This window comes from Aulostomus chinensis, chromosome 18, assembly GCF_037954235.1.
Source record: "Aulostomus chinensis isolate RoL2024-O1b breed Wild chromosome 18, RoL_Achi_v1.0, whole genome shotgun sequence".
NCBI lineage: Eukaryota > Metazoa > Chordata > Actinopteri > Syngnathiformes > Aulostomidae > Aulostomus > Aulostomus chinensis.
The window spans coordinates 18669466-18680463 of record NC_141337.1 but is presented as its reverse complement, the minus strand read 5'-3'; the positions used below and the strand labels follow the sequence as shown (position 1 = coordinate 18680463).

At 44.1% G+C, this 10998-nt stretch overlaps 1 long non-coding RNA gene across 1 annotated transcript; it reads right to left on the bottom strand.

Annotated features, from left to right (window-relative positions):
• Positions 1 to 3033: 3033 nt before the first annotated feature.
• LOC147245555 (uncharacterized) lies at positions 3034 to 7294 on the bottom strand. The gene is made up of 3 exons (XR_015110221.1): positions 7230 to 7294; positions 3795 to 3895; positions 3034 to 3109 (listed from the first exon to the last, which is right to left on the bottom strand). It is a non-coding gene; the product is annotated as an uncharacterized LOC147245555 (long non-coding RNA).
• Positions 7295 to 10998: the final 3704 nt, after the last annotated feature.

Genomic DNA, 10998 nt, shown 5'->3' with positions numbered 1-10998 from the left:
ATTACAAATTTAATTACAAAAAAAGAGGGCTTTTCTTGGCCTGGACTTTATAAAAATGCGCACATAAAATGGGAGCGTTGTAATTCTCAACTCAAGATGAAGGTTGGATTCTGACCCTCACGAGAACACAGCCTGCTAAGTCTCAGTCCACGAGATCACAGAAAGACATTCTGGCTTGTGACTGTCATCTTGACATGACAGCAGAAGACATGACTGAATGTAGAAGTGGTGAGAGAACACATATATAGAAAGAAAGAACACAACTAGTAACGTGAGAGCAAGTTGGGACCAGACAAAACTGAGAGCAAGTGGAAGACAATTCAGCACCAGCAGAGACTTTTGAAGCCCCATTATGAGCTCCTTTGTGATGTATCTGGTCCAGTCCCAGCTCCAAAGATACTACAGCGCAAGCAATGAGGTTATGGACATGATCTGGGAGCCATCCGCCGCCCAGCATAGCAGCAACTACGGTGCCATGGAGGACATTGTCTGGAGACCAACTCCTGCCCCGAGCACCAATGCTGCAAGGCAAAATAATTATGGAGTGAACTGCTGCACCAGGCAGGCTAAGATCTGGAGCCCGACACCTGCCCCCGAATTCTCCTACCACAGGAGAATTTGCCAGATGTTCTCAAAGACTGATCCCGATGCTCTGTGCAGGAAGCACAGAGCCAAGCATTATACAAGAGCTCGTGCTGTTCCTTACATAAAGAATTGCGGCACTGATGTGACACAGGGTCACAGCTTCCTCTGCCAGGTGCATCGCCGCACCATGAACAGCCGTGCCAGGGAGAGAAGGATCTGGAGGCCGACACCTGCCCCTGAATTCTCCTACCACAGGAGAATTTGCCAGATGTTCTCAAAGATCGATCCCGATGCTCTGTGCAGGAAGCACAGAGCCAAACATTACAGAAGAGCTCGGGCTGTACCTTACGTCAAGAATTGCGGCACTGATGTGACGAAGGGTCACAGCTTCCTCTGCCAGGTGCATCGCCGCACCATCAACTGCCGTGCCAGGGAGAGAAGGGTCTGGAGGCCGACCCCTGCCCCAAGCACCAGTGCTGATGTTGAAGACAACTACTTCACCAAGCTTGGTAGGAAGTACCTTGGGTACTATGGTGCCAGCGATAGGGTGATGGACAGGATGTGGGAGCCATCCCCTGCCCCAAGCAACATTATTTCACTGCAGAATAATTATTTTGCAAGGCGTGCGTGAACTGCGGTGCCAGGCAGGCTAAGATCTGGAGGCCGACCCCTGCCCCTGAACTCTAATACTACCAGAGAATTTGCTACATGTTTTGAAGGATAGATCCCGATGCTCTGTGCAGGAAGCACAGAGCCAAACACAAAAGCCTGGGCTGTTCCCCTTTGTAAAGAATTGAGGCACTGATGTGACGAAGGGTCCCTGCGTCCTCTGCCAGGTACATCGTCCCACCATTCGGTAGAAGGACGACGGGGTCCTCTACTTGAAGTGATCGGCACAGGACGAAATTTTTTGTGTCACCAATGCCGGGGAAGATGGAGTCCTGAAGAGGCCATATTTTGGCATCCTAAAAAAGATATTTGGTGGAGCCTGAGACAGCAAACATGCCACCCTTCATCAGAAGAACCACAGCACCACAAGAAAACATCATGGCAGCCATGACAGGGAGGATCAGGGTGTCCTCCTCACCACCACCCTTGAACCTTAAAATGACCTTTAAGAAGCTTTAGAGTGGAGAATGTTTTTTTTTAAACCATTTTCCTTTCATGTGCAATTGTCTAATTTATTTGAAATAAAAACTGACTTCTGGATTTAAATTGACTGTGACCCTCTTTTTACATGCAAGCTGAAAGTTATGCCAATAAAAACCACAAGTATTTATTCTGATAACAGCTGTTCACTGGATGCTAATTTTGCTATGAACATTCAATGCAATGATTTTGACAAACCTTTGGCTAAAATGTATTCATGCGGTGAGAACAATCGATTCCAAATCCCAAAAAGCAGCTCTTGGCTGTCCCAATAGTAGCCAGACATCGCTAGATGACATCATCAGTTAATTTGCATTATATTGAATTTATATATCATGGACTTTATGTGGTAGATAAAGAATTCTCATCATTGGAGACAGACAAGTGTGTGAAAAACATCTTAAATATGTTTAGACTTACAAATGAACTTATTATTAACACAATATGTGCTTTTATGTTACAGTCTCTTAAAGTCTCCCATAACACCGAAAAAAAAAGTTACTTGACATGTAGCTACTAGATTTTTTGCAGAAGAGTCACTCGAGGGGTCTGAAGGGTTGCAAAATATCGAGACAAACAGTGTTGGGAAAGTTCATTTTCTACATGAACTCGTTCAAAGTTCAGCTGACTGATCTTAAAATGAACTAGTTCAGTTCAAAGTTCGGAATTCAAAATTTTGTACTCAGTTCACAGTTCTAAAAATGAACTTGTCCAGTTCTTTTTTCCCATGAGTTCCTTTGCACTATTATTTTTTTTAAATTATTGCTCCAGCCCATGTGGTACCACAGACAGCAGTTATTTGATCAGTTCCAGCAATGAAACAATGTGTCAGACTGCATCTTCATTTTCAATGTTGTGTCCCTCTGCATCCTTTATTTACTTGTACATCCCTTGAAAGGCTTCCCAGGTGCTTCAGTTCAATATGCCTGTGAACAGTTGACCCTCCTTGCGGTGGAGGTGGCATGGAATGAACAGAAAGAGTCCAGTACAGCAATTCCTTCCAAGAAAACCTTTTTATTCCTTGGCAGTCAGGTGTACAACCAGATGTGCCAGAGGTTCAACCATCAGCCCCAGCAGATGGAAACTGGGCCTTATATACCCGCTTAATACTATTCCCCCCTGGCCCCTACCAAGAGCAGGGATCTCCCTCTAGCCACAGAATCTCTTAGCTCCCGACACCACATAAAAAAAAAACAGAAATTACCAGTCTAAAATTCACCCATGAGTTATTGGCCGAACTTCTCAACATCATAAATTTGCCCAGATGATTCCAGCAGCAACACCCCCCCCCCCCCCCCCCTCCATTCTGACCCTGGTCTCTCCCAGAACATTTAACCGGTGACGGTACCCTTCCGGACTCTCTGAACACGGACACCTGAGGACACAACAGAAAGGTGAGTGGCACAACCCAATACTGGCACCCTATTGCACTGTACCCTGCGGGGCTTTGACACCCCGAGACCTCCCCCCGCTGCTCGACGCCTAAAATCCCCATCGTCACATCTCTCTTCCGATAGGTGGAGCGACACCGGCGCAGACACACCCGCCTGAGGACCACCGCCACCAAGGAACGGTTATATAAATAAATAAATATACATAATCAATAAATAAAGATGCCGCAAGCTGGATAGGGAGCCGTGTGCAGATCCGCTCTGTAATTTACTGTGCAACACTCAATAAAGTGCCGGTCTTAAAGTGCGTGTGCCATTATTGAAGTGCTGTGCTAATTGTGCAGTACTGTTAAAACAACCCCGGTGCAACCTTCATACATTACTATCGTAACGAAGGGCTCTTCGTTACAAGGTAGTGGATGGTCCTCTACATGTAGTCCTAAAGCGGGGCTTTTTTCGAAAACAATGGTGTATTTTATGTTTTGGCTCATGAAATAGTTTGTAGGGTTTTTGGGTTTTTTTTCAGTTATCTTTTAAAACATGAATTCCTTGAAGCTAACCACTGTTGAAGTGTAGATTGCTTCAATATGTTTTAGATTAAATAGATCATGCACATCGAAGTAAAACTGAAGCTAAAAGAGAAACTCAAACTCCATCATTGATGCTCACCTTCGTGGGAGAGTTTAGCCCAACAAGGGCTGAGAGAGGCTGCAAGTGTGCGCGACAGGAGAGAGGGCTATCATCACGCCATTGCCAGTGTTAAGAAGTAGCTGCAAGCATCAGAGGTTATGAATACTCCAGTAATGACACTGACTGTACACCTGACCTCTCTGGACTCCTATGAAGAAAACACCAAGGTTAATCGCTGGCTGCTCAACATCCACTCGCTGGAGAGCTGGTCTGGGACCAGCTAATTCTCATCTGCAGTGTCTCATCAGTTCAGCCTTGCCTTAATCTGATTGTAGATCAGTTTTGGTCCATGGGGTACTACCAAATATAAAATTACTAGACTAGACACTGACTGACCCCTGTCATACAGGTTGCGACAGTGTGGTATTTGCTGGATAATAGGAAGGAAATGTCCCGACCATCTCCACCCAATCCCAGGTCTTTGGCTGAATGATTTAGGGGGTCTCTGATCATGAAAATATTTTCTTACAGCCTCCCAGATGGGCTTACACAAAGAAAAAGGCTTGTGACCACAAACATTTTCCACAGAGGAGCTGCTGGCAAAGCCGGTCATATCTCTGATGTCTATATTTCCAGCAAAAAATGGAAAATGCTGACTTTTTCATTGGTTCAAAACACAAAGTTAGTGGAAACCTGGGAGGTTGCCAAGAGGTGTGGAAGTCCATGAGTAGGTCGTACAATATCAGGTTGGGTAGTGGATGGTCCTCTACATGTAGTCCTAAAGCGGGGCTTCCTCTGATTTGTTGTCAATGGGATTTTCATTTGTTACTTGAAGAGATGCTGAACCACCATTACAATAATCCCTTCAATAAAAGCTCAGAAGAGAAAGGAATGTCAAGAGAAGGTATCAGATTTTCTGAGATTATGAGCCTCTACACGGCTTTAGGATAGACATTATAACCTGAAAATGCCCTGTAAGAAGGACAAGCTCACCCTTCCTAAAAACTTGTGAACTAAAGGCTGCCTGGATGAAGGAATTTCATGAAAGACCAACTATTTCATAAAGACTATATCAACTTCTTTGCTGATGCAATTAGAAAGGTATATGCTGAAAAGTTCTCCCAGCATCAGCTAGATCATGGAAAGATCTCATTTATTCCCAACCAACATGATCCAAGGAAGGGCAACTTGTACGTGTTGTTTGATTGTGGGGCTGAACTCAAGGGAACCTTAGCAAAAGCCAACTCGTGCAGGGCCTTACCTTACAACCCCACTGTTCAGAGTACTTTTAGAGTCAGAGAGGAGCCACTAGCGGTCATGGGAGATACAGACAAGGGTGCAGAGGATACGGACGCTTCCTGGTTCAGGACGACTGAATGGCTGTCCATTGCTTCAGAATAGTTTCTTCATCAAGTTATGCAAGATATGTACTCAGGAAAACAGCTGGACAATTACACCCTCTTCTCAGCAGATGTGGTTATAACAGTCAGGACAAACTTATCTTTGAAGTGGGAGAACTTGCACAATTGGTGGCTGGTGACATTTTTGCCCTACTGTATGAGATCTGTGATTTTCATCATAGGTACCTACCATACATACCTCAACTGAGAGACAAAATAGGGGGGAGGGGGGGGATTCAGAAAATCATTGATTTTTTTAAAGAATTTGCAAATTATGGTAGAAAATAAGTATTTTCTCAATTGCAAAAGTTCATCTCAGTACTTCATGTACCCTTTGTTGGCAATGACGGACGTCAAATGTTTTCTGTAAGTCCTCACAAGGTTTTCACACACTGTTGCTGGTATATTGGGCCTATTCCTCCATACAGATCTCTAGAGCAGATGTTTTGGGGCTGTCGCTGGGCAACAGACTTTCAACTCCTGCCGAGGGTTTCATGGGGTTGAGATCTGGAGACTGGCTAGGCCACTCCAGGACCTTGAAATGCTTCCTACGAAGCTCCTCCTTTGATGCCCAGGTGGTGTGTTTGGGATCATTGTCATGCTGAAAGCCACATTCCATCTTCAATGCCCTTGCTGATGGAAGGAGTTTCACTCAAAATCTCACAATACATGGCCCCATTCATCCTTGACACAGATCAGTCGTCCTGGTCCCTTTTCAGAAGAACAGCCCCAAAGCATGATGTTGCACCCCCATGCTTCACAGTAGGTATGGTGTTCTTTGGATGCAACTCTGCATTCTTTATTCTCCAAACATGACAAGTTGAGTTTTGACCAAAAGTTTCATCTGACATTCTCCCAATCCCCTTCTGGATTATGGGGTGCCATTTGTAAAGCGGCCCATTGTAAAGAAACAAAACAAAAAAAAAACAAAACAGTCGGACTTTGACACATTTAGCTTAAAAACATTTTAAAAAGTGATGTGAATTTTTGGAAGTCATTTCTTCCACATTTACAAACTTAGCTAAATATTTAGTTTCGCACCGAACATTTTTCTAACATGCAAACTCACACTGCCGAAAACCGGAAGTACCAAAATAAAAGCTCGAGAATGTTGGATTGTTAATTCTGAGATCGAAAAAAACGGATTAAAACCATTTTTTTGAAGGAGGACTTACGATAATAACTACCTAACACAACAAAAACGTGTTGGCAGAAATTTCATTTGAAAGACTCAAGTTTTCAATGTCCCTTCGTGTAGCGCGGGAGCGCGAGCAACACAGTGGAGTGCACAGGTGCAGTGTCCCATTCAGCCAAACTGAGCCCCCTGGTGGCTGGCTGTAGTCAGTACAGCATACACAGTATCCCTCGCCACATGGAGAGGGGAACTCAGTCTTTTCAAATGAAATTTCTGCCAACACGTTTGTTATTTTAGGTAGTTATCGTGATAATGTCAACCTAACGCCCCCCCCCATTGTTTTTAATCAGTTTTTTTCGATCGTAGAATTAACAATCCAACCTTCTCGACCTTTTATTTTGGTACTTCCGGTTTTCGGCGGTATGAATTTGCATGTTCGCTTAATATTTAATTTCACACGGAACATGTAGATTTATCAATGTAAGATTTTTCTAACTTTACCAATGTCGTAAATGTGGGGGGAAAATGACTTCTTTAAGCTAAATGTGACAAAATACTGTTTGTTTTTTTAACAGTGGGCTGCTTTACAAACAGCACCCCATACTGGATCATCCAAATGCTCTTTAGCCAACTTCAGACAGCCTGGACATGTACTGGCTTAAGCAGGGCCACACGTCTGGCACTGCTGGATTTGAGTCCCTGGCAGCGTAGCGTGTCACTGATGTAGCCTTTGTTACTCGGTCCCAGCTCTCTGCAGGTCATTCACTAGGTCCCCGTGTGGTTCTGGGATTTTTGCGCACCGTTCTTGTGATCATTTTGACCCCACGGGCTGAGATCTTGTGTGGAGCCCCAGAATGATGAGATTATCAGTGGTCTTGTATATCTTCCATTTTCTAATACTTGCTCCCACAGTTGATTTCTTCACACCAAGCTGCTTACCTACTGCAGATTTAGTCTTCCCAGCATGGTGTCCTTTGACAGCTTTGTGGTCTTGGCCAAATAGGAGTTTGGAGTGAGACTGTTTGAGGTTGTGGACAGGTGTCTTATACTGATAACGAGTTCAAACAGGTGCCATTAATACAGGTAACGAGTGGAGGACAGAGGAGCCTCTTAAAGAAGAAGTTACAGGGTATGAAAGCCAGAAATCTTGCTTTTTTTGGGGTGACCAAATACTTATTTTGCCAAGGAATTTACAAATTAATTAACAGAAACAGAAATGTCACCAGAATGCTTTATTAAATCAAAACTATCTTGGAATAAGGCACTTTCCTCTGAAATGACAGGAGCGGCCACCATGTTTTTGTTTTGAGAGGCCCGCATGAAAGAGTCACATGACCTACCAGCGCTCCAATAGAACAGAATAGGGGGAAAAAACGTACCCATTTCACAATTTTTAGGCCTTTATCGTAGAACTGATACGTTTTGCACTGTGGACAAACGGAGCCTTTTCACGTTTTGACATGAGACTGGGTTGTTATGTGGCAGGTTTGCTGAAGCGGTAATTAAGTGATAAATTGGTGCCCCCAGTCTCTCCTGGAGGTGTGAATTCGAATCCCTCTTCTGAGAAAGGACATTTTGTCCACATTCCTATGCATCCACAATGGGATATTCAAAACAAAGTTGAAACTGAGGTGAATGAGTGGGTCATCTGCCAAAGTGGGTTGAACTGGCAGCACGAGGGGCAAATGAGTTTCCCTGTGACCTTCAAATGTTGGATCAAAGTCTACTGAAGACATGGCTTTTGTTCATAAACACATTTGTGTTCCTCTTTCAATTCGCATTTTGTCCGTTAACATCATGAGCAGAGTAGCCATCTCATCACATGACTAAAGTGTGGATTCTGTGTTGGTGGCCAAATGTCCTGACATGCACCCACGCCCCTCACTAGTTTGCACACAGAAATGCATACTTTACTAGTTTAACGAGTTCCCCACATAGTTTTCAAAATTTACAGGGCTGAGAAAAAATGTTGATGAAAACAAAATGCACACATTCTGATTGAGGCCAGAAAATTATAGTCCTCATAAAATATATTTTGGCATGTAGGGATAATGAACTTGAACATGTTGAACAGCCAGAAGAATTCATCCACCATCACAACAAGATATTTACCATCATCACAAGACAGCATCATTACAAATTTAATTACAAAAAAAGAGGGCTTTTCTTGGCCTGGACTTTATAAAAATGCGCACATAAAATGGGAGCGTTGTAATTCTCAACTCAAGATGAAGGTTGGATTCTGACCCTCACGAGAACACAGCCTGCTAAGTCTCAGTCCACGAGATCACAGAAAGACATTCTGGCTTGTGACTGTCATCTTGACATGACAGCAGAAGACATGACTGAATGTAGAAGTGGTGAGAGAACACATATATAGAAAGAAAGAACACAACTAGTAACGTGAGAGCAAGTTGGGACCAGACAAAACTGAGAGCAAGTGGAAGACAATTCAGCACCAGCAGAGACTTTTGAAGCCCCATTATGAGCTCCTTTGTGATGTATCTGGTCCAGTCCCAGCTCCAAAGATACTACAGCGCAAGCAATGAGGTTATGGACATGATCTGGGAGCCATCCGCCGCCCAGCATAGCAGCAACTACGGTGCCATGGAGGACATTGTCTGGAGACCAACTCCTGCCCCGAGCACCAATGCTGCAAGGCAAAATAATTATGGAGTGAACTGCTGCACCAGGCAGGCTAAGATCTGGAGCCCGACACCTGCCCCCGAATTCTCCTACCACAGGAGAATTTGCCAGATGTTCTCAAAGACTGATCCCGATGCTCTGTGCAGGAAGCACAGAGCCAAGCATTATACAAGAGCTCGTGCTGTTCCTTACATAAAGAATTGCGGCACTGATGTGACACAGGGTCACAGCTTCCTCTGCCAGGTGCATCGCCGCACCATGAACAGCCGTGCCAGGGAGAGAAGGATCTGGAGGCCGACACCTGCCCCTGAATTCTCCTACCACAGGAGAATTTGCCAGATGTTCTCAAAGATCGATCCCGATGCTCTGTGCAGGAAGCACAGAGCCAAACATTACAGAAGAGCTCGGGCTGTACCTTACGTCAAGAATTGCGGCACTGATGTGACGAAGGGTCACAGCTTCCTCTGCCAGGTGCATCGCCGCACCATCAACTGCCGTGCCAGGGAGAGAAGGGTCTGGAGGCCGACCCCTGCCCCAAGCACCAGTGCTGATGTTGAAGACAACTACTTCACCAAGCTTGGTAGGAAGTACCTTGGGTACTATGGTGCCAGCGATAGGGTGATGGACAGGATGTGGGAGCCATCCCCTGCCCCAAGCAACATTATTTCACTGCAGAATAATTATTTTGCAAGGCGTGCGTGAACTGCGGTGCCAGGCAGGCTAAGATCTGGAGGCCGACCCCTGCCCCTGAACTCTAATACTACCAGAGAATTTGCTACATGTTTTGAAGGATAGATCCCGATGCTCTGTGCAGGAAGCACAGAGCCAAACACAAAAGCCTGGGCTGTTCCCCTTTGTAAAGAATTGAGGCACTGATGTGACGAAGGGTCCCTGCGTCCTCTGCCAGGTACATCGTCCCACCATTCGGTAGAAGGACGACGGGGTCCTCTACTTGAAGTGATCGGCACAGGACGAAACCCTTGTGTCACCAATGCCGGGGAAGATGGAGTCCTGAAGAGGCCATATTTTGGCATCCTAAAAAAGATATTTGGTGGAGCCTGAGACAGCAAACATGCCACCCTTCATCAGAAGAACCACAGCACCACAAGAAAACATCATGGCAGCCATGACAGGGAGGATCAGGGTGTCCTCCTCACCACCACCCTTAAACCTTAAAATGACCTTTAAGAAGCTTTAGAGTGGAGAATGTTTTTTTTTTAAACCATTTTCCTTTCATGTGCAATTGTCTAATTTATTTGAAATAAAAACTGACTTCTGGATTTAAATTGACTGTGACCCTCTTTTTACATGCAAGCTGAAAGTTATGCCAATAAAAACCACAAGTATTTATTCTGATAACAGCTGTTCACTGGATGCTAATTTTGCTATGAACATTCAATGCAATGATTTTGACAAACCTTTGGCTAAAATGTATTCATGCGGTGAGAACAATCGATTCCAAATCCCAAAAAGCAGCTCTTGGCTGTCCCAATAGTAGCCAGACATCGCTAGATGACATCATCAGTTAATTTGCATTATATTGAATTTATATATCATGGACTTTATGTGGTAGATAAAGAATTCTCATCATTTGAGACAGACAAGTGTGTGAAAAACATCTTAAATATGTTTAGACTTACAAATGAACTTATTAACACAATATGTGCTTTTATGTTACAGTCTCTTAAAGTCTCCCATAACACCGAAAAAAAAAAGTTACTTGACATGTAGCTACTAGATTTTTTGCAGAAGAGTCACTCGAGGGGTCTGAAGGGTTGCAAAATATCGAGACAAACAGTGTTGGGAAAGTTCATTTTCTACATGAACTCGTTCAAAGTTCAGCTGACTGATTTTAAAATGAACTAGTTCAGTTCAAAGTTCGGAACTCAAAATTTTGTACTCAGTTCACAGTTCTAAAAATGAACTTGTCCAGTTCTTTTTTCCCATGAGTTCCTTTGCACTATTATTTTTTTTAATTATTGCTCCAGCCCATGTGGTACCACAGACAGCAGTTATTTGATCAGTTCCAGCAATGAAACAATGTGTCAGACTGCATCTTCAT